This window comes from Giraffa tippelskirchi, chromosome 4 (genome assembly GCF_054371585.1).
Source record: "Giraffa tippelskirchi isolate mGirTip1 chromosome 4, T2T-mGirTip1v1.2.pri, whole genome shotgun sequence".
NCBI classification, from domain to species: Eukaryota; Metazoa; Chordata; class Mammalia; order Artiodactyla; family Giraffidae; genus Giraffa; species Giraffa tippelskirchi.
Genome location: NC_137278.1, coordinates 41,830,578 through 41,854,389, shown reverse-complemented (window position 1 = coordinate 41,854,389; position 23,812 = coordinate 41,830,578). Strand labels below are relative to the sequence as shown.

Sequence of the window (23,812 nt, the reverse complement as noted above, 5' to 3'; positions counted from 1 at the left end):
GCTTTGCAGCCCCTCCCAGAAAGAGCCGCAGGCTGTTTCTCCACTCCTTGAATTCACGCTGCCCCAGTGACTTGCTTGGCCCAGAAGAATGCAGTGGGTGTTATTTGTACAGTTCTGAGCCTAGGCCATGAAAGAGAGTGCCTGCTTCTTCTCTCTCTGGAACTCAGGTGAACGGGCCAGGGCTAGACTGCCAGAGAATGACAGTCCACGTGGAGCAAGGAGGGCTGCCCCAACTGAGGCCACTGCAGACCAGCGAGCCCCAAGCCAATGGGGCAGCAGACAGCAGAGCATGAGTGAGCACAGCCTAAGATGCCCAAATGCAGAGCCATGAGCTAAATAACTCCTGTTGTTTTAAGTCATCAGTTAAACAGAAAGAGCTAACTGATAGGCTTACTGTGTGCCAGACACTGGCTGTGTACTTTATGTAATTGTCCTATTTATTTAAACTTTATCAGTACCTATTAGCATGTAGAATACATGTTCTGGGAAGACATAGCCCCCAGCCAGCCCCTCAGTTTGCTTCTGTCTGAAATTCTGATTGAATTTTGATGTAGTCTTGGGCTCCAAGGAGCTTTCAGGCTCTGACAAGAAGATCAGAGTATTCTGTGATATTGCTTAGTCTCCTGTCACTTAAAGGTGTGTGGGGTTACAGAAGTGGCACTCCAGTTGGCGTTCATTCAACTTCTCATTCTGCCAGCAGCTCCTTGGCGGCTTCTGTCTGTTTTCAAGCATATGTCCCCTAGATGTCGGGAACCAAGAGATGATCAGACAGTCCTAGGGAAACCAAAGGAAGAAAGCAAGCTACTCAATTCTTTCTATTCAGAGAGAAGTGGGAGTCGATGGATGGTGGTAGCTTAAAGCTCTTGGCAGGATGACAGTCACCAAAGCAGTGGCCACGGTAAGTGCCAATGTAGGGCACAGCCTCAGGCCAAGAAGCAGGGTGTGGTCTGAGGCTGGTAAATGTTCCTGCTGGGGTGGCCCCACTCCGGTGCACATAACCTCACTCTGGATCTTACCGTGGGATTCAAGGCACGACTTATCACAGTCCTTTGGGGTGACAGACATTTATTTAAAGTCAAGGTGTCTGCCAAAAGATAATAGCTTTAAATGTAAAATTACAAATCATTATGGGTAATGCGATGCAAATTGCTAGAGAAGCATTGGCAGTGTTTTACTTTGATTTCATTTTTGCTTTTCTTTCATTGCCAGCCTTGTCTAAAGTTGCTGCTAGGGATACCTTATTCACACACAGTTTATCCTTCAGCTATGGCCTGATATTGTCCTCTGGAGGAGATGTGCATGGAGACCAAGGGGACCATGGAAGAGTCCCTTTGCCCACACAAGCTGGGATTATTTCTAAGAAACCCAGACTTGACTTTTTCAACGTTGGTTTCTTTATTTACCCTCTGGGCAGTGCCTGGACATGTTCAGTTTCCACTGGGAATTGGAGGTCAATTTTAATAGTTAATCCAAAAGGCATCCTTCATCAAATGCTAAGTGACAGCTTTTAAATAACCATTTGCTAGATTTGTCTCTTCTTTACCGCCTCTGGATCTCTGCTGGAGGAAGACTTATAAGCACTTTGGTCCTTAAGAGGTTCAAACTTGAGTTTTGTATACTTTTTTCCCCAAGGGATGTGGACAAATTGAAAAGCGGTCATTTCTCAACTGCTTTTCCTTTTGGCTAGGGGAGGGCGAGATGGCTGAATTTAAGGCCTGTCTCTAAGCCACAAAACCAGGAAAGAAAGGAATAAGCAACAAAAAAATTAATGTGTTAAAACATGTTTTATAGCAAAATATCTTTCAAGGAAAGGGGTTCAAATGGGCTGACCATTTGGTCACTGAGAGAAGCCTTACCAAACATATTTCCCCAAACAGTAGATGTCTCCAAGGGGCAACTGCCGAGAGGGTTTTCGACAAAGGTTTCCAGGGTCTTCAGGCTGAGAACAATCTCCTTGCAAGGCTGTGTGGGGCTTGCTTCATCTTCCTCTTTTTTTCAGCTGCCCTGTGGCCACCTGTTTCCGAGGAGCTCGGTTCTCATAATGACAAGGAAACCTAGAGGCTGAAAATAGAGCAGATTTCCCAGAATCTCAGGTACCGAGAGCGGAGAGGTATGGGGACTTCTTGGACATGAGCTCACATTAGCTGATGAAATGCCGCGGTCGTGTGCCCTCAGCTCCAGCCAGCTCCCGGTGACAGGGAAGGAAGCCAGTTTCACCGGGAAATACTGCAGAGATTTTCACCATGTTTTCAAGGGAAGAGACAAGCTTCTACATGCTGGAAATAGGGGCCAGACTCAAATGAACCTGTGGCTGGGATGGCTTTTTCTAATGGAAGTGCTCAATCACTTCCTAACCGTGGAACTGCATTAGATCCCTAGCCCCATAACTCTCTTGTGGATGCCTGTCACCCCAGCACTTGTCATCTGTGAACAAAGTCTGTCAGCCAGGCATCTCCTCCCTGAGACCACAGGCTTCTGAGTTAGTGAGAAACTTATCATTTCAAAAGAAGCTTTGTAACTTGTCCGGCTGGTCCTTAGCCTATTTCATTATACACAGCCTACAAGCAAAGTGTCCTCAGTTAATACTGCTCACAGCAATCTGTGTTAGAGCATTCCCCAGCCTCTTTGGTCAGAGTTCTGACCCAAGAAAATAATATAATAACAAACACAAGACTTCCCTGGTGGTCCAGTGGTTAAGAATCTGCCTGCCAATGCAGGGGACATGGGTTTGATTCCTGGTCCAGGAAGATCCCACATGCCATGGGGCAACTAAACCCTTCTGCTATCTAGAGCCCGAGCTTTGGAACAAAGAGTAGCCCCCACTCTCTGCAATAGACAAAGCCTGTGTACAGCAATGAAGACCCAGTGCAACTGAGTTAAAAAAAAAAAAAGCAAACATGTATTTGTTCTCTGTTGCCATGTAATGAATTACCTCCAAACTTAACTGCTTCAAACAACCATTTATTGCCTCACAGTTTCTTTGGGTCAGAAATTCTCCTTAACTTGGCAGTTCCAGTTCAAGGTCTCTTACAATAAGGTTTTAGTCACAATGTCAGCAGAGGATGCTGTCATCTGAAGGCTTGACTGGGGCTGGAGGATCCACTTCCAGGACAGCTGGCTTCCTTACCCGGCTGGCAACTTGGTGCTGCTGTTGGCAGGATGGCTCAGCTCCTCAACTATGTGAAGGGATTACTTTGATTAAATTTTTAAAATACATAGTAAACTGAGTAAATAGATATTCACTAGGAGGGACCTAAGGGCTTTCCTGGTGGCTCAAACAGTAAAGAGTCACCTCCAGTGCAGGAGACCTGGGTTTGATCCCTGAGTCGGGAAGATCTACCAAACTTCCCTACTGCTGTAATTATGTCTGCTCTGCTTTACGCTGCTCCTGGTCTCCCCTACTGAGCTGCATGTGTCTCGGGATCAGGAGCCTGCGTATCAATATCTCCAGTGCCCCCTCCCCTGACCCCAGGTCGTGGCCCTGCTCCTCTTCCTCTGCTGCCCAGGAGTTTACCCACCATGACCCACACAGAGGGTGTTCAACACAAAGAAAGTCAATCGAATGGCCTTCTACCTGTAGGGAAGACACTGACTCAGAGGAGACTCTCAACCCATGTTCAATGAGAATCAGCAGAAACACAGATCTCCATCATCCTGATTTGATCCCCCAAAGGAACTGGGGTGCCGAGAGTGGTGGGCGGGAATGAGGGAACAGGAGCAGAGACGTCAATGATTTCTTTTCTAAGCTGAATCAGGGGTTTCACTCTGCCTGGAGTCTCAGGCAAGAGTAGGCAGGTTTGAAGGTGGCTGGCCACCCTCAAACGTGGTCCTGAGGCCTGACTGGTGGCCCAGCACAATGGAGAAATTGATCCCTGCCAGGGCTGTGGGAGGCACAGGAAACAAACCTTTCTCCTTTAAGAAGGAAAATGTGTTTCCCCACTCGGGCTACTCCCTGTCAGTGCATCCTGCTCAGGCGTTGACAGGAAGGGGGGAGGAAGGAAAAGAGGAAGGAGGGCATTTCCTCTCCTAGACTGGGTTGCCAAAGCAACTGATCTAAGATTCCTCTTCTCTGTGGGTCTCCCAGTATGGCCCTGCTACTAGTCCAGAAGGCTAGTAGCACTTTCTCGCGTGGCACTCCAACTCGAGAATGTACTTCCTCCAGGGTCTGTTTCCATGTCTCCACCATTGCTTGCCCACTCGCTCCAGGACAAACCCTCACCTCCCTGCTCCCCACTCCGGCCAGGCTGGTTTGTCTTTCAAGACCTGAGTAAGTCAGGATTCCTTTGACTGCCCAGGAAGGCAACCTACTTCACACTGGTTTAAACTAGAAAAAGAATGTAGAATGTCTGGGCTTAGAATTACTATATGACCCAACAATTCCACTCTTATGTATATATTCCCAAAGACTTGAAAACAGGCATGCAAACAAATACTTACACATGAATGTCCACAGCACCATTATTCATATAGCTCGAAGGTAGAAGCAACTCAACTGTCCATCAGAATAGACAAACAAAATGTGGTATATTCCTTACAGTGGAATACTATTCGGCCTTAAAAATGAATGAAATACCTAAACATTCTACAATATGGGTAAACCTTGAAAACATCATGCTAAGTGAAAGAAACCAGATGCAAGAGGTCACGTGTTGTATGATTCCACTTATCTGAAACTTCTTGAGAGAAAGAGGGAATAGGAAGTGATGGCTTGATGGGGACGGGGTTTCCTTTTGTGGTGATGTAAATGTCTTCGAAACTGGATAGAGGCAATGGTTGCCCAACATTGTGAACGTACACAATGCCACTGAAGCACACACTTCAACATAGTTCATGGTTAGTTTTATGTTATGTGAAATTTACCTGAATTAAAAAAAATAAAATCTAATGACAGTTTGAGCGGGACTCAAGACTTCTTTGTTGTAAATAGAATGCCCAGGATGGACCCTGATGGCTTCAGACGTGGCTAGGTCTCAGGGCTCTGCAAAGCTATCAAGGTTTTGTCTCCATCTCTCAGCTCCACATTCATCTGGGCAGCCCTCACAGGATGGGAGGAGAGGACCACTGCCAGTTCTGGTGTCATGTGTTGTTCAGTGAGCAAGAAAGTCTTCTTCCTGGCTGGAACCATCATTCTCACTAGGGTATGGAGACCTCTGACTAATCTGGCTCCAGTCATCTGGTCACCCCTGTGGCCAAGCCAGGATGGGGGTCTTGGAGAAGGTGGGAGGTCGGCGCCACACAAAGCTCATCCATAGGCTGAATGGGCTACTGTAGAGGAGAAGGTGATTCCCCCAGGGAAAGGATGCTGAGAAGCAAAAGTAATTTCTATAGATCCTTCACTGGCTCTCTTACTATCTTCCCTGGAAGACCCTTCCTTACCACCCCCCGCCCCTCCCTCAACCCTGTGCCATGGCTCAGCTCCTTCCCAAAGCCTCTCTGTCTGCTTGACCCACTGCGACCTCCCTTGCCAGCAGTACTACACTCAAGAGCAGAATCCAGCCCTGTAGGTGGTGGTTTTAATTTGTTCAGTCTTTACAGAGAGTAACTTGGCACTGTGCACTAAATTTGAATGTCCTTTTCTTTTGATCCTGCAGTCATACAGGAATACATCCTAAGGAAAATTTCAGCCAGAGTGCAAAGATGTATATGCCTATGGATATCCTCTGGGTGATTATTGACAATAATGAACCTAGAATAACATAAATGATCATCAACAGGGGGTGGATTAAATAAATTATGGTGAAGATGAATGGATAGCCATGCAGCTGTTTAAAAGGATTTTAAAAAATCTCCATTTATTGACTTGACCATGAAATTTAATTTTTTAAAATAGTGTTATTTATTTATTCAGTTTTGGCTGCGCTGAGTCTCTGATGCTGCTCAGGCTTTTCTCTAGTTTCGGCGATCAGGGGCTACTCTCTAATTGCAGTGTGCAGGCTTTCATTGCAGTGGCTTCTCTTGTTGAAGCTCCCAGGCGCTAGAGCACAGGCTTAATAGTGGTAGATGCACAGGCTTAGGTGCTCCTCAGCATGTGGGATCTTCCCAGATCAGGGATTGAACCCACGTCTCCTGCATCGGCAGGCGGATTCTTTACCACTGAGCCAATAGGGAAGCCCTGAAATTTAATTTTTAAAAAAGGATATAAAAAGGAAATACACTGCGACTCCATGTTTTAAAAACATAACCCTTGTAAATGAGCAGGGAGACCATAATTTCAGTCTTTGTATGGACTTAATGGCCCAAATTAATATGAAATAAATTCCATTACTTAATTACATCTCTAGAAGAACATTAAAAGAGCTCCAGAAAAATAACCACATCAGCCCATCTCTGAAGCCCCGTCTTCCAAGCCCAATTCTCTACACCCTATCGCTTCTCCTGAGCCTCTAATGTGCTACAAACTGAACTCTCTCTCGACTGAACTCTAGCTCAGAAGGCTTTTCCCTACCCTGGACCTCATCCCATCTCACTGCATTCTTTTATTATGTAGATCAGTTTAGCTTTTCTCAGCAAGTGATCATTCTTCCTCTCTGTGGAAGAGTGAAGTGAAGAGAAACCAAACAGGCAAGTTTAGAATTTTCTTCAGTGGGCAGGGGTAGGAAGAAGACACTCTGATGTTAATAATTATATCTCATGTAAAAACATGGATCTGGATGCACAGAAAATAGTGTGGAAAAAATATGCAATAATGATATCAGGGCTATCAGTGGCTAGTGGGATTAATAGGTGATTTTTTTGCTCTTTATACTTTTTGTCTGAATTTCTTTTTATAGAGCATGCTCTAGTTTTAAATTCAGAAAGCTTTTTTTTTTTTTAAGAAGCCTCGTGCCGTGGCATGTGTCTTTCTACTCTATTTTTTTTTCAAGATCCAGCAAAGGATAAAGAAAATTAAGACCCCCAATCCATCCTCAACACATGATGACGTCTCTTTTTCTGTTTAATTTTGGAACTTTTAAAAAGTAACCCTCCTTCAGGAGAAATATGAATAAAAGAACATTCCTTAGTAGGTTTATAAATGTTATCCATAACATGCTACCGTGCAGATGCATTTAAAATAAAGCAGTCTGGGAACTTCCCTGGCTGTCCAAAGGTTAAGACACCACCTTCTGATGCAGAGGGTGTGAGTTTGATCCCTGGTTGAAGAGCTAAGATCCCACAAACCTCCTGGCCAAAAGACCAAAACGTAAAACAGAAGCAACATCATAACAAATTCAATAAAGATTTTAATAATGGTCCACGTCAAAAAACAAAATCTTGGGAAAAAAAATTTAAAGCAGGCTGATGGGAATTCCCTTGCGGTACAGTGGTTAGAACTTGGTGCTTTCACTGCCAAGGGCCCAGGTTCAATCCCCGGTCAGGGAACTAAGATCCTGCAAGCTGCATGGCGCAACAAATAAATAAAGCAAGCGGAGCCTGCCATGGAAGGACTGAGGTAGTCCTGAGAGTGAAGGTCAGTCTTGTCACAGCCTGGGGTTGGGGGCAGGGTGCCGGCCTCCCTCAGCAGCTGCCCCTACCACCTACCCCTCTTCAAACAGAAGGTAACCCCTGTGGCCTAGCTACCATGTAGGTCCTAGAGCCCCTTGTGAGAGGCTCCAGAGGGCCTGAGTGACCTTGGCCTTTTGTCAAGCCAAGCAGGAACTCTCCCCTCTGCAGACTTGCTGTGTGAGAGCTCTGCTCTCTGAGCAGGGTAAAAACGACCTTACTGCCAGCTTTCCTTTTCCTGCTGGGTCCCTCCCTGGCTCCTCTGCCACCTCCCCTGGGTCCCCTCTGGCCAGCTCAATTTTTGTGTCTGGGCCAGGTGGGGAAAAAGCATTTGGCTCAGCCCGTTGTTTGTCAGGAGTCCAACACTACCAGGGGTCTTGCCTGGTTTCAAGTATTTCCCAGTGCCTTGCCTTGCTCTGTAGTCAAGTTTCTAGCCAGGATTTTTTGGCTCTGGGAAAGACTGAGTGCCTGTCAGAGCCTTCCTAGGCCTGTGTTTCATTTGCAGCTGCCTGGCTTTGACTGGGTGACGGTTCGGCCCTCCCCAGTCAGCCCATCCCCTTCTGCTTGGCCAGCAGAGGAGGCCCTTTGTGTCGTCATCCTGGGGCTTAGGAGGGAGGAGGCTCCTAGTTTCTGTCCCCAGCCTGGTGTCCGGGGTTTACATCGGCTCTGGCCCAGGCTTGGGGGTGGCATGCCTTCCAAGAGCAGGCAGTTCTTGCCCGTCTGGCAAAGGGAAGAATGCCAACCCCAAACAGCCCCGGCCCCTCACTGTTCCTAAGTCAGACTGGGACCTATTCAGCACCTGGCACTCTCCTGCTAGAAATTTCCAGCTGTTCTGATCTTTCACACAGAGCTTGGCAAGGCTGAAAAGGTCTAGAAGCAAATGAATTTCAGGAAGCCTGCAGAACACCAGGCCTGGGTTGGGGGGCACTCTCCCCCTCCCTGCTTTTGGACTCCCTCTCAGGCTCCCTGAAACGCCACATCTTGCCTTTAGATTCACCTGGGGCAGAGGGCCTGATGGGGTGTCAGACCCTGGAGTCCAATTGCCAGGGAAGAGAGAGCCAAGCTGTGTACCATGTGATACTGTGCCCCAGGCAAGGTGCCTGAAGGTTGCCAGTCCATTGGGTGGGGGGAAAGGGTGTGAGCCAAGGTTGCAGGTTCCAGAACCTATCTGGGAGCCTGTTTAGGACCTGGACATAGAAGTGAAGATTCAAGGGACCCAGATGTGTCCTCATCACCATAAGTGACCCAGGCCCTGCTCCGGTGTAGGAAAGCTGTGAATGTTAAAATAATGCATTCTTGACAAAAATTTCTTCTCTTCTGTTTCTTTCAGACTCCAATGTATTTCCTGAGCTCTCCTTTGCTTTTCTTAAGGTAAGAGGATCAAAGCTAGTGTATACAGATAAACACTCAAGTATTTGTAGCCTACGGCAGCAAACTGTGGGGAGTGTGTAGTTGTAACCATTGGAGGAAGAAAAAGGTATTGTTGGTCAGAGTTTCTTCTTTATACTGTTTCCACCCTAGTTAAGTGCCCTGGAGATAAACTAGGTAGTTGGAAAAGTGCCCTGCCTGTGCTCACCTTTCCAGCCCAGCATATATTTCCTGCTCTCTTCCTCCAGGGGGGTTGCTAACCCCATAAGCCCACCTCCGCCTTGGGAGTGAGGAGCTGCCAGAAATGCCCAGACTGAGGTGTTCAGGAAAGTTGTGTCAGGCTCTTCCCCCTGAATCTAGGGAACTCCCAGAATGGTGGGCAGTGGGACCCGGATGGTGGGGAGGAGAAGCTGTAGACAGGGCCGGTGATGACAGGTCCCAGTGACTTAGGTTTGGCCTGGCCTCTGGCTAATGCCAGGCAGCACAGGGGTAAAGAATCCGCCTTCCAATGCAGGAGACTTAAGAGATGTGGGTTCGATCCCTGGGTGAGGAAGATCCCCTGAAGAAGGAAATGGTAACTCACTCCAGTATTCTTGCCTGGAAAGTTCCATGGACAGAGGATCCTGGCAAGCTTACAGTCCATGGGGTCGCAGAGTTGGCTTGACAGAGCGACTGAGCACACACTCACTGGCTAATTTAGGAGGACTTGTGCACCCTTTGCCTGCTTGGGCCCTCACAAGCCCCACTCGAGGTGGACAGGGACTGATCTCAACCACAGACGATTCCGCGACCGCCCAAGGTCTCTCAGCCTATCAAACGCCCCAGAACTCAAATGTCCTGGCTCCCCGGGCTGGGGGTGGGTCCCGCCTTGGCCCTCTCGGTGCCTGGTCTGCGCCCATCGCCCAGTCCACTGGCACAGCCTCGGGGCAGGGAGCGGGCGTGTCTGGGCTGGGCCTGGCGGACGGCAGCGCACGCAGGGCACGGAGAGCAGGAGCAGGAGCTGGAGGCTGGCTCTTAACCGGTGCCCTAGCCCGGCCGGGTGGCGCCGGGAGGGCCCCCGCGGCTCCCGGCGGAGGCTCGGGCCACGGCCATTGGCCGCCGAGCCCTGGGTCGGGCGGGGGAGCGGGCCCAGGCGTCGGGTTACTCAGATCGAGCGGCTGTGGGGGAACGGGGGAGGGGCGGCCGCAGCAGCTGGCCCGGGAGGGGGAGGGGGAGGGGAGGGGGAGGGGAGGGGTGGGGAGGGGAGGGGGTGGGGAGGGGAGGGGGTGGGGCGGGGGCCTCGGGCAGAAGGACGCCCCCCTCTCTCCAACCCCCGGACGGGCCCCTTTCTTGGCTTTAAAGGGAAACCATTACCGTATTTGCATCCAACTCCAGCAGCGAACAGTTGTGAAGGCCCATTGCGTGTCAGGTGCTGTGCTGGACTGGAGCGCGCATGCAAAATGGCCTAGACGGGGTTCTGCCCAAACTTGCCTCTATTTGAGGAAATAAGAGATCCACACGGAAGAAGAACGCTGAGGACACCAGGAAGCAGGGGCCCAGGCCCAACTGAGAAACGTGAGAAACAAGAGTTACAGGGGAAAAGGAAGCCTCTCCTCCGGGCCAGGGTAACCTGGGAAGGCGGCTGCCCTTATCCATCACACTCTGGGGTGGGGGGGCACAGCAGACACTGATGAATGCCCCCTCCCCCTGTCACCCTCACCCAGCCCTCTCTGCCTTCTCATGCCATCTCCTGCAAGCCTTGGACCCTCTCTTCCTTCCTCCTGAAGACTGACCTCTGAGGACCCTGCTGCTCCACAGCCCTGTCCAACAGAGGCTTCTTTCTCCTCAGGCCACGCTTCTGGGCCTGGAGATGTCTCCTCACTCACCATTGAAGCTTCCCAATCTGGTTCTTATTCTTCCTTCAAAAACCCGTCTCCTTTGGAATACATGTCAACAGAGCTTGCTATCCACCGCTTCTAGTTAGCGTCACCTTATTATCCTTCTGGCCACTTCCTCTGTTTCTTGACGATTTCAGCACTGGGCTCTTTCTCCTCCACTATCACCATTCTTGGTGACCTCGACATCAAAGCTGATGACCTCCCCCACAACCTTAGCCCCTAACTCTCCTGACTACCTTAGTCCTAGTGATACATCTCCTGCCCCACCCTGGCCTCCTGGTCATACCCTAGACCTGGGAACCATGAATGTCTACGTGTGTGCGTGTTCAGTCGTGTCTGACTATTTGCAACCCCATGGACTGTAGCCCACCAGACTCCTCTGTCCATGGGATTTTCCAGGCATGAATACTGCAGTGGGTTGCCCTTCTCCAGGGGATCTTCCTGACCCAGGGATTGAACCCAGGTCTCCTGCATCGCAGGCAGATCTTTACCGCTGAGCCACTGGGGACTATCTCTTAAATCTCAGATTCAAAGATCCTACTACCTGCCAGCCTGCCAGCTCTCTCACTCTGGTCCTTCCACTCCACCATCTTTCCCACTTGAGACCTCCAGTCCATCGCTGTACTGTTTTTTCACTATTTATCTTCCCTCAGGTCTTATCAGCCAGCTGAGGTTCTATGATCTGGCCTGGGAAATCTTCCTTGCAAACACTCTGAACTTCTTATAGCAGTCTCTCTCCATTGCATTCACCTGGTGAAAACCCAGCTGTGGTTAAATCAAACTGTTTACATCATACCTGCAACAGAGAAGTTGAACACTGCTGAAGAAACTACCCAGCTACTCTGAATGGGCTCACATCAAATTTATGGCCATAAATTTCTGATGGGTATTTGACAATCCTACTACCATTTCTTAGAAAAATTCCTTTTCCCTCTCCTCGGTGCAACAATTTCACACTTTCTCCTCTTCTGCATACTGTCAACACTCCTTCCTCTTTCACTCTCAATCTGGCCTCTGACTATCTTTCATAGAGAAAATAGGTACAAACAGACCAACTGCCTGCACTTCCTCCCACCAAAGCCACCAGAATGTCCACAGCTCTGTGTTCCCTCCGCCCATCTGTGGCCAGCCCCTCCATCTGTGCCCTGGGCCACTTCCCCTTTCACCAGTGCACATCTTCCCTTCCTTTCAGCTATAGGGTTAGCCAAAAAGTTCCTTTGGATTTTTCCACAAGATGGTATGGAAAAACCCAAAGGAACTTTTTGGTCAACCCAATATTTCTTCCTCTCTACCATAACCTTCCCACTGCAGTCGAACAGGACTTAATATCCCTCAATTTAAAAACATATTAGTCTTAGCCAGTTTCCTGCTGCACCATTTTCCTGTCCCTCTGCAGAGCAAATATTCCTGGGAGAGTTGTCTACACACTCACACTTCTCTTCCTCGCCTCCCTTTCACTTCCACCCATTCCAGTCAGGCCTTTCTCTTGCCATTCCCTTGTCATAGCTCTTATGAGGACACCAGTGACTGACTTCTTGGCTAGATTAGTGGCCAGTTCACGTCCCCATTTCATCTGGTCTCCCAGTGGTACTGAACATCTTTGACCACTCTGTGGTAGATTGAATTATTGGTCCTAACTCCTGTCACTCCTCCCTGTGTTCTTATCCTATGTGACTTCGCTGTCCCTTTTTGTTTTTGTACTGCTGCTGCTGCTGCTAAGTCGCTTCAGTCGTGTCTGACTCTGTGCGACCCCATAGATGGCAGCCCACCAGGCTCCGCCGTCCCTGGGATTCTCTAGGCAAGAACACTGGAGTGGGCTGCCATTTCCTTCTCCAGTGCATGAAAGTGAAAAGTGAAAGTGAAGTCGCTTAGTCGTGTCCGACTCTTAGCGACCCCATGGTCTGCAGCCCACCAGGCTCCTCCATCCATGGGATTTTCCAGGCAAGAGTACTGGAGTGGGGTGCCATTGCCTTCTCCACTTTTTGTACTAGAGGTAGAATATATGTTCTTGCCTCTTAACTTTTGAATATAGCTATATGACCCATTTTGGCTAACAGAATGAAAGAGGACTTGACATGGTACAATTCTAAGCCTAGGCCTTAGGAGTCATTTCCATCTGCCTATCTGTGCCTATGTCATCACCGGGGGCTAACCTGCCATAGCTGACCTGGCCATACAAGGATGATGAGGGACATGTATCCAGAGCAGACTTAGACCCAGCCAAGGTCAGCCTCACCTGGCTGACCTCCAACTGGCTCCAGATGTGTGCATAAAATAACACATGGCTCAGTGGTAAAGAATCCACCTGCCAGTGCAGGAGACATGGGTTCGATCCGTGGTCTGGGAAGATCCTACATGCTGTGGAGCAACTAAGCCTGTGTGCCACAACTACTGAGCCCATGCTCTAGAGCCTGGGAGCCGCTCCACTGAAGCCCGTGTGCCCTGGCGCCCATGCTTCACAAGAGAACCCCGCACACTGCAACTAGAGAAAATTCTGTGAAGCACCAAAGGCCCAGCACAGCCAGAGTAAATAAATAAAATTATAAAAAATATTTACTGTTATATGCCATAGAGATTTTTTGTGATTGTTTGTTACCTAGCAACAGCTGACTGATATATCCCTCTTCTTGAAATACTTCCTTTGCTCAGCTTCCTTAGAATTACCATCTTCTGGTTTTCTTCCAGCTTCACAGGTCATTTGTCTCAGTCTTGCTTGCTTGCTCTTCCTCTACCAGATCTCTAAATGTTGGAGTGGCTTCAGTCTCATTCCTCTCACTTTCAGCTTTACATTTTCTCTAACCGGAATGATCCAGACCCACAGTTTTGAATACTATCCATATGCTAGATGTCAAATTTAAACTTGAAGGAGAGATGGCCCTGAATTCCAGACTCAAACCTGTCTACACATATCCCCCTGACACCTGATAGGTATTGGCATGGCCAAAACAGAACTGCTGATCTTCCCCTCCCCGCAACATGGGCATCCTGTCCATCCAGTTAGCCTAAAAATGAAAGTGTCATCCTTGTGATAGTTCCAGAGACCTCACCATCTTCATAGCCACAAACCTGCTGTTACCTACTCTTGCCAGGACATCTACAGCCGCATCTTTACTGTTCTCCTCTGCTTCTAGTCCCTGCTCTGCCAAGCAGCCAGAGCCATCTTTCTAAAGAGTAAGTGGAATCTTCTCTCCTGGCTTAAAATCCTCCAAAGGTTTCCCATTGCAACCAAAATAAAATCCACACTCTTTATTTTGACCCATGAGGACATGATGATCTAGCCTTTGCCTATATTTCAAGAGCCCTAGAAATCTCCTTGTTCACATTGCTCCAGTGACAATGGCCTTCAAAGGTATCTCCTGAACTTAATGGAGTGCATTCCTGCCTCAGGGCTTTTGCATCACTATCCCTTCTGGTGGAGCTCTCTTCCTGCCCAGAAGGTCTTAAAGAGGCCTTTCCTGGCTAAATAAACCAGCACTAACTAACCCCACCCCCATTCCTACTCTAGTCCATTGATTAGCTACTTATCAACATGTGAAATTGTCTGGCTTTATTCTCTTCCATTAAGGCAAAAAATCTCTAAGGGCAGGCATCTGTCTTGGTCTCTGATATATTTCCAGGGCCAGAACATGCCTTGCACATTGGCGGGGGTGGGGGTGTGGCTCTCAGTAAATGTATGTTGACTGACTGCAGCCAGAACAGAATGGAGAAGGAAGTGACCAGCTAGATGGCTAGGAAGGCAACTGCAGGGCCAGAGATAGGGAGGCTGGAGAAGCCAAGATATGCTAAGTGGCAGTGAGAGGCCAGGCTGGCTACAGGGGCAGAAGCAGGTGGGGAGTGGGAGGAGAAAAGTCAGCATGGTGAGAGGCCTTGAATGCCTCCCTCCAAGTCCTTTGAGTTAGTGAGTGTTGCCGATGATTATGACTCAAGCAATGATTTCAAATGATTAATATGCTTGAAGGGTTTACGTGTCTGAGTGCCCTTAACTAAGCGCTGTCCCATGGGAGGGCAGTTTTAGAAGCCAAAACATCTAGAAGAATCTGGGAGCCCAGGGGAGTGGGAGATCTGTCCCCTTGGATTGAGATGTAAGAAAAACCCATTATCCAACCTTTCAGGGACCAAAATTGAGTTTCTAGTTTTGGAAGATCTCCCTGAGTAATTAAAGGTTTGCTGAGCTACACAGCAGGCACTCAACCACAAGTGTTAACGAGCTGGTGCCCCGTGCCTTGGGCTTCCTTACACCTTCCCTGAAAACGCACACACATACGACCAAATTGCTTTTTTTCACCCTGTGACTGAACACAGCTTCACCAGACCCTCCACCCCTCGGATACACCCTGGATCCAGCCCCTTGCCTTCCCAGCCCCCTCCACCCAATTCCATTGTCAGAGCGGAACAAAAGGCCCAAGGCATCCTGGGTTAAAGGATTTTAACTCTGCCAGTCCCAGGAGGCTCCAACAAGAAGCAGTTTCCTGCAGGAGAAAAGTGACTGAGAAATCTCCCCAGGGGACAGGGGATTTTTTTGTTGTTGTTCTGAAAAACAGAATTTAGCTGTCAATCAGACACCTTCCCCGCTCGCCGCCGCAGCCACTCGGGCCCCCACCCCAGGATTAGGAGCTTTCTCTTATAGACACCTCCCCTCAGCCAAACGCATCTTCAAGTCTCTTGCCTGGGACTTGTATTTGTGGCGGTCAGGCTCCCACCCAAACCGGCGGGGCCATCCCCACCACCCCCATCAGACCGGACTCTCCCTCTGCGCCCCTCCTCGTCTTCCTACCGCTGCTTCCCCGCCTTCACCCTGTGTGGGTACAGCTGCCCCGCGCGCCCGGGTCGTCCCCACCCCAGAGCCCCCCCTTCCATCCCCATCCCCGCCTGCGAGCCTCCGCTCCTGGGGCGCCGCCGAGCGGGAAGCCGGGGCCCGCCGCCTGCTCCCGACCCCGGCTGGCTCCTCCGCGGTCCCGCGCGGCACCCTCTTCGGCCACCAGCTTCTGAACTTGGCCGGAAACGAACCCGTCCTCTGGAGCGGAAAGCTGCGGGCTGGTGGGTTGCTGGCGAGAGCATTTCCAGGGCCGAGGTTCAGTGGGTTTGTGTCCACGTGCCTCTGCCCTAACCGGCGAGCAGCGTCCGGAGAGCCCCTGCTGGCTGCTCTGCCCTGGTCCCAGAGGCTTCTGGAACAACACTGCATTTCGTGTCAAACCCCTTTTGCTCATCCTGGAACTAAAGTATGCATTTTTGTTGTTGTTGTTGTTGTTCTTGAGTTTTTCACGTAGAAGAGATACCAGGTAAATTGGAAACATGTTTGGGAAAGGAGTGAGCCATTAATGCTGGCATTTAAACAACACAAAAATGCCCTCGCCAGGCCACACGCCCAGGCGGCCGCGGCGCTCCCGGCGACAGAGCAGCGCCCTCTGGCGGCCGCGCGGGGAGGGGGATCGGCCGCCCCCACCCCCAGGCTCCCGAGGCGGGCGGGGGAGAGCGGCTTCCCCAAGTCTGAGAAACGCTTGGGCAACTTGGGAGGAAGGGAGTTCAAGGTGGGCGTCGCCAGGGTGCTGGGAAATGCTTTTTGTGGTTTCAGGCTAGGGCCCAGGCCCAGAGCCCCGGGAAGGGTCCAACTTAAAAGAAAAACTCTTGTCCCATTCTCAAAGGCTGCTTGAAATTGTATGGATACAGCACCATCCCTTACCTGAAAGCTTTGATTGTTTTTAAAATCCTCAAGGCATTTGAGGAGGGTGATTCTTAAAACGAGGGTAAGTGGCAGGCTATGTAAAAACAGAAAAAAAAATTCACCAATATCATCACCAAAAAGCGTGATTATACCATAATATGTAGATTTTATATGCTGGTGACATTTACTAAGTATCGTTAAATCCTTTTCCCCCTGTTTTAATCCCGGGGGCATCCTTTTGTAGTCTGAACAGCAGTGTTATTTTAGACCCCTCCCCCCAGTGGCCATTCCCTCTATTTCAATTTGCCCCAAGTTTTCTTGTTCCTTGTATGAATACATCCTAAATGTTTCTCCCCTTTTCCTGTTTTTCCTTATACCTGCTGCTTGTGGTTAGGCTCACACAGTTTATTGTCTGGATCGGAGCTACTTTTGTGGGAATAGCCGGAGCTTGGCATCGGTGGTGCCCAGGATCCCAGGTCCACAGACTGTCTTGGGTTCTCTCCGCTCTACAGCAACACCAGCATGTCTGCCAAGAGGTGGCCACCTCACACCGACTGCAGACACGCCCACCCCCCTTCGCCCCCCCCCCCCCCCCCCCGCGCGCGCGTACACACACACACACACACACAGGAGCGGACTACTGCTTCAGCTTCCTGTCTCTCTGGAGTTTCTCTCCGGAGAGTTCGGCCCCTCCCCCACCTGGTGGAAGCCAGAAGAGGTGAGGGTGCTGGGTTTCTGAGGAGCCAGGAAGGTGCTCCCCTGCCCCGCTCCCTTTCCTCTGAATCTGTTTTCCCTGCCTGAGGGGTTTCCACTTACCCATACTCTCTGGTGGGAATTCCTCCAACTTCATACCTTCCTTCTCTTTGGGGTAGTTTCTGCTGTCTCTATTGCTACACACAAGCCACCCAGTGGCTGAAAACAAGAAACGTATGCTTATTAGCTCCTGACTCTGTGGGTCAGTGGGGGCAGTGTCCAGCCTGGCTCTGCTGGGCCTGGGCCTGTGTCTGTGGTGAGCTGGCAGGTCGCTGGATGGCGTAGGACAGCCTCCTCCGCACATCAGGTGCTTAGCAGGCTGTCAGCTGGGGTGAAAGGGTGACAGGGTGACGGGCCAAGTAACCTCTCACCTAGCAGGGGAGCCTACCCCAAGCTTCTTGCTGTAGCAGCGAGGTATCACGGATAGGAAGAGCAGAAGCCACGAGGCTTCTCGAGGCCTGGGCTGGGAACCGGCCCGTCTCCTGTGGCCACATTCTCTTGGTCAAAGTGAGTCAGGAGGCCGGGCCAAACGGGAGAAGTGGGAAGCAGACTTCAGCTCTTGGTGGAGGGAGTGCAAAGTATTGTCGTCATTTTTGCACACACTGGCCCTCTTCTTCCCTGGGCACACTACCCATAAGTAAACACGTCAAGATACTAAATCCCTTCTCCACCCCCAGGACATTCAACAGAACACAGCTGAAGCACACAAGCCAGCCGTCAACGTGCCTGGGTTCAGATCTTGGCTCCACATTTATCAGAGGCTGACCCGAGAAAGTTGCCTTACCTCGGTTTCCTAATCCGTAAAAGTGGGAGTTGTTGTAAATATTAAATAAGTTAATCCACGTTAAGTACTTACACGGTGTCTGGCACACGGTAAGTGTCCAATAAATATCAGTTATCGTGCCATGAGGGGACGGCTGGCTGCCCACCAGGACTGCTGAGGCCACCAGCACCGTCTTCCACAGCTGCCTCAAAGCCCCTCCCAACACGGCTGACACCAGAGGGGCCCCCAGCTGCCAGCTCTGCTGACGACACCTGGTGTTTTCAGGGCTCCACTGAGGTGCCAGGGAAACGGCCCTGTCCGTTTTTTACCAGCTCCTTCAGTGAAGCCTGTCTCTCTAGAGCTGTTACAAAAAGGGCTCTGAAGTCAGACAGAGCTGCGGTTTGCTTCCAGCGCCTCTTCCTGAGGCATTTAGCAAGCTGATTCATCTCTCTGAGTTTCAGTTTCTTCGTCTGTAAAATGGAGACAACAGCACTGCCTCCTATAGAGCACGCGGGGCATAATATGAAGAACAGAAGAGCCTGTGCTCACAAAGATGCTGGCACTCCAGGACACAGAAGCATGTTGTCCTTGAAATTGCCCCTCCTGTAGGTGCTGAGAAGTTGCCACGGGTGAATCCTTTTTCCCAGAAATATCCTTAGTCACTCCTCGCACCCTCCCCCACTCAGTGCATGGAGATGGGCCAGGATCCTGGGGAGCAGGCTGAGCTCTCCCCAAAGCTGCTGGTTTAGCATCGGGTCCCTCCTCTCCACTTCCTAAGGCCTGACCCATGTTCCGCTTTCAGCTTAGTATCTCGAATACCTAGTAGACAACTCAGCATGGTCTGGTGAAAGAAAAGGGTTTCCCTGATGGCTCAGATGGTAAAGAATCTGCCCGCAAAGCACAAGACCTGGGTTCGATCCCTGGGTCGGGAAGATCCCCTGGAACAGGGAATGGCTACCCACTCCAGTGATCTTGCCTAGAGAATTCCATGGACAGAGGAGCCTGGCGGGCTACAGTCCATGGGGTCTCAAAGAAAAGAAAGAAAGATAACATGGAGGAGGATGTAGGAGAGGAAAGACTTTTCCCTCTACTCTCCTAGGTTCAACAGCTGGGTCTATGAATTCAATTTACAACAGGCAGATTAACAAGAGGAAGTAAAAGTCGCTCTGTCCTGTCTGACTTTTTGCGACCCCAAGGACTGTAGCCTGCCAGGCTCCTCTGTCCATGGAATTCTCCAGGCCAGAATACTGGAGTGGATAGGCATTCCCTTCTCCAGGGGGATCATCCCAAGCCAGGGATCGAACCCAGGTCTCCCGCATTGGAGAAGAATTCTTGCAATGAATTGCAGGGAAGCCCAACAAGAGGAACGGTATACACATTTCTTGACTTTTAACATGACATGGACAGGGATATCACAGGAAAAAAGAGAAGTGAGTACCTAGAAAGGAGATGAGATTTAAGAGTTTATCTACTGGAAACAGTGTCAGACTTTATTTTTTTGGGCTCCAAAATCACTGCTGATGGTGATTGCAGCCATGAAATTAAAAGATGCTTACTCCTTGGAAGGATGGTTATGGCCAACCTAGATAGCATATTTAAAAGCAGAGACATTACTTTGCCAACAAAAGTCTGTCTAGTCAAGGCTATGGTTTTTCCAGTGGTCATGTATGGATGTGAGAGTTGGACGGTGAAGAAAGCTGAGCGCCGAAGAATTGATGCTTTTGAACTGTGGTGTTGGAGAAGACTCTTGAGAGTCCCTTGGACTGCAAGGAGATCCAATCAATCCATCCTAAAAGAGATCAATCCTGGGTGTTCATTGGAAGGTCTGATGTTGAAGCTGAAACTCCAATACTTTGGGCACCTCATGCGAAGGGTTGACTCATTGGAGAAGACCCTAATGCTAGGTAGGATTGGGGGCGGGAGGAGAAGGGGACGACAGAGGATGAGATGGTTGGATGGCATCACCGACTCGATGGACATGGGTTTGGGTGGACTCTGGGAGTTGGTGATGGACAGAGAGGCCTGGCGTGCTGCGATTCATGGGGTCGCAAAGAGTCGGACACGACTGAGCGACTGAACTGAACTGAACTGAACTACCTTCTTGATAGGGAAAGGGCAATTTAGGAGAAAGGTGGATGGGCCTTTGAAGAACAGATGGGAGATGTTATAGTTTCTGACAACGCTTGTCTCAGTGTGGGGTGGACTTCTAGTGTCCTCTCCTATGACCATCTTCCCTGGTTGGTGAAACTCCCTGGGAAGGGATTTATGACAGTTAAGTTCCTTCTGGAGGGACTGTCTTAAGCAGATAAAGGGGAGTTTGGAGAAAGCTTCTCCCTGCCTTTGTTGTTTTTTAAGTGCCTTCAGCTCAAGGTAATCAAAATAACAAAGTGACATCTTTGAATTTCACTTCGAGGACTTTTGACAGTTTTTCTTTTCCTTGGATGAAACCACCATTTTTGGATGCCTTCCAAGCCAAGTCAACCCACTAGGGCAGAAGAGACAATGTTCCCAAGAAATGGGATTGAGGTGGCAGTCCTCAATGTGGCTGCAATCCCTGAGGAAGCCCAGGCCCACCCAGGGATGCAGGTGCAATTGGTGTGGGACCCACCTTGGTGTCTAGAACTGGGAGTTAACCCTGATTTGTGCAGGTTTATCATTTCCATCAAGTCTCTCCCAGGACGGAGTCTTCCCAAGCTGATGGTGAAGAGCCCCAGATCCTGCTGATGGTTCCCACAGAGTTCAGACCACAGCAGAAAATGAATGAGGCTGCCCAGAGGTTAAAGAGGACACCATAAACCCAATTCCATTCCTAAATGTGTGTTTGTGTGTGCCTAGACACAATTGGGGCGGGGAGGGGGGGGGAAGTCACTCATTGCAACCTGATGGTTTAAGTGATTGATGAAATGAGTTAATTAATATTCACTGACATGCTCCGGGCAGAGTCAATGTGAAAGCCAGGGACCAAGGATGAGAGGATGAGGATGAAGATGAGGTTGGCTGCAGATCAGACCCTGGGCCATGGACGGTCCTGAGGGAGCCAGGGTCCAGGAGTCCTGTTAGGAAATCAGTGAGCCAGGCAGGCAGGCAGCCATTCTCACCAGTGGCCGGGGGAAGGCCGTGAGCAGAGAGGGAACAGCAGCTCCTTCTGTGGTGATGGGACTAAAATATCCTCTACAGAGCTGGAGAAGGTGGAAGTGGGGCCCCTGAGATGAAGAAAGCTGAGTTCACAAATCTGTCCCCCCATTTTTCCTGCCTGTTGCACCTTTAGCCTGGCTCTTTGGAAAGATGGATGTGTATACATATAGACATAGGCGCAGAGGAGAAGGATGGTCATCCAGTGTGGTGAAGGGAGCCGGTGGTGCTTGGAGCCCTGGTGGAGTTTGAGAAGACTAGGATCTTCTTGGAACGCACCGTTCTAGGATTGGGGTGGGGGAGATTGTCACCTTCAAATCAAATGATTTATAAACTCTGGATTATAAATTACCATTCCTAAGAAGGGATCTAATTGTTCAAAAGATAAGGGAAGTAAGGCAAAGGTTGTGCTGATTCTGAGTTGGGCCCTAAAATCTCTTTCTGACACTCAGACAGTAACACACAGGCTGCAAAAGCCCTCGAGACAAAGGGTGGTCTGGGGCCACTTATAGCAGTGTGAACTGAGTTGCTTGTTCAGAACTTGTTCCAGGGCCCATCCCAGGTCTACCTAATCTCCAGTTACCGGACTCTCTAGGGACTGAGCTGGGGAACTCCCTTGTGGCCCAGTGGCTAAGACTCTGCTGCACTCCCAAAGCAGGGCACCCAGGTTCAATCCCTGGTCAAGGAACTGGATCCCACATGCTGCAAATAAGACCCAACAGAGCTAACGTGAAGTTGCTCAGTCGTGTCCGACTCTTTGCGACCCCACGGACTGTAGGCTGTGAGGTTCCTAAATAAATGAGTAAATGCCCCAAGTGACCCCAAGGTGCCTAAGGATGGAGGGCCTCTGTAGATGGCGATAGAGGAGGGCAGTGGCTCCCAAACCCGGCAGCTCAAGAGTGCATCTGGAGCTGTAAGAGCTAGCCTCCCCCCCGGATGATGTGAGGTGGGCCCAGGAATCAGTATTCCTTTGCCATTCCTCAGATGATTATGGTCGTCACCCTGGTTAGGTGTTCCTGGAGGGAATTAACTGAAAGGAGCTTTCCTCATCTGTTACTTGATTCTGGAAATCTCCCCACATAGCTTCTTCACTGAGACTGGAGCATTCCACACCAACCCTAGGGCAGGAGATGGAGATGTTGGGGCCACTGTGGTGGTGTCCCCCCCTCCCCCAGATTTATTGAGATATAAATGACATATAACATTGTGGAAGTTTAAGGTGTTCAACATGCTGATTTGATACTTACATATTACAAAACCATTACCATCAGAGCATTAGTTAATATTTCCATCATATCTCATAATCAGCATTTCATTTTTTGTGGTGAGAACATTTAGGATCTACTCTCTTAGCAACTTTCAAGTATACAATATGGTATTATTAACTATAATCTATACATAAGATTATATGCTATACATTAGATTCCCCAGAACTTATTCATCTTATAACTGGAAGTTTGTCCCCTTGGATCAACATCACCCCATCTCCCCCCACCTTCCAACCCCAGCCCCTGGAAATTACCATTTTACAGTCTGTTTCTAGACATTTGGCTTTTTTAGATTCCACATATTCAAGTGATAACATCTGGTATTTTTCTTTCTCTGTCTAATGCCCTCAAGGTCCATCCATGTTGTTGCAAATGGCTGCATAGTATTCCATTGTCTATATATGCCACATTATTCATTTGTCTGTTGACAAATACATGGGCTGTTTCCATATTTTGGCTGTTGTGAGCAAGGCCATAATGAACATGGGAATTCAGGCATTTCTTCAAGATCCTATTTTCATATTCTTTGGATATATACTCAGAAGTAGGATCATATGGTAGTTTTATTTTTAATTTTTTGAGGAGCATCCATACTGTCTTCCATAGCGGCTACACCAATCTGCATTCCCACCCACAGTGCACAAGGGTTTCCTTTTTTATTTAAATACTTACACAAAATATTCTAGATACTGAGTTTTAATTCTCATCTTCCTCCTGGTCATCATCTTGAATAATCTGGAAGTAACGCAAATCCTAACTTTCTTTGCTGTTAGCAACTGTGTGTAACCAATCACTTAGATTATTCTTCTTCAAATATTTTTTGGTAAAGAATTCCATGGACAGAAGAGCCTGGAGGACTACAGAGTCAGACACAACTGAGGGACTAACACTTTCACTTCCAAGATATTTCAGATACCTTTTGGAAAAAGGCACCTCATAAGTCACAGTGATCTTGCTTTTGCTTCTTTCGATTGATATGATCACTATTCAGATTGCCAGCTTTTCCATTCACTTTGATTCTCTGCTGAAGAAACTGCTCAAAATTGGCGGCATCTATGATTCTATCTTCTGCAGGAGGGGTACAGTCCAGAGTAAACTGCAGGACCTGCTTCATTTTTTTTTGCCGCACCCCCCAGCCCTCAACAAGCTTTTTTTTTTTTTTTTTTCTTAAAGTAAAACAACTGAATGTCTTTTTAATGTTCATCAACAAGCTTTTTTACAGGCACCATGATGGCAGCGGAGGCAGAAGGGGAGGTGGGTGAATTAGGCAGGCGCAGAAACCCGCAGCCATCTCTTATCTTTTTGACTATAGAGATTCTAACAAGTGTGAGATGAGTGGGACCAAAAATATTTGAAATATTTTTGGATTGATAAGAACCCTCAAATGGGTTCAGAGTTAGCGGAGTATCTGAATCAGGAAAAGATCAATTTTCTCATATGCTTTTGACCTCACAGAGGGGGTCTGGCCACCATTCTGCCCCCTGCAATTGAGAACAGCAGATAGTGAATA

General features: G+C 49.1%; 2 long non-coding RNA genes and 1 pseudogene across 2 annotated transcripts; all 3 read right to left on the bottom strand.

Moving 5' to 3' along the window:
- Positions 1 to 416: 416 nt before the first annotated feature.
- On the bottom strand, positions 417 to 4,344 carry LOC145544496 (uncharacterized). The gene is made up of 4 exons (XR_014081457.1): positions 4,220 to 4,344; positions 2,933 to 3,176; positions 1,857 to 2,061; positions 417 to 774 (listed from the first exon to the last, which is right to left on the bottom strand). It is a non-coding gene; the product is annotated as an uncharacterized LOC145544496 (long non-coding RNA).
- A 2,859-nt stretch (positions 4,345 to 7,203) lies between these two features.
- LOC145544497 (uncharacterized) lies at positions 7,204 to 18,111 on the bottom strand. Its single transcript, XR_014081458.1, has 7 exons — positions 17,996 to 18,111; positions 17,203 to 17,298; positions 16,764 to 16,912; positions 16,405 to 16,480; positions 15,732 to 15,932; positions 10,201 to 10,392; positions 7,204 to 9,406 (listed from the first exon to the last, which is right to left on the bottom strand). It is a non-coding gene; the product is annotated as an uncharacterized LOC145544497 (long non-coding RNA).
- Positions 18,112 to 22,998: 4,887 nt separating this feature from the next.
- On the bottom strand, positions 22,999 to 23,531 carry LOC145503869 (large ribosomal subunit protein eL22-like; annotated as a pseudogene).
- Positions 23,532 to 23,812: the final 281 nt, after the last annotated feature.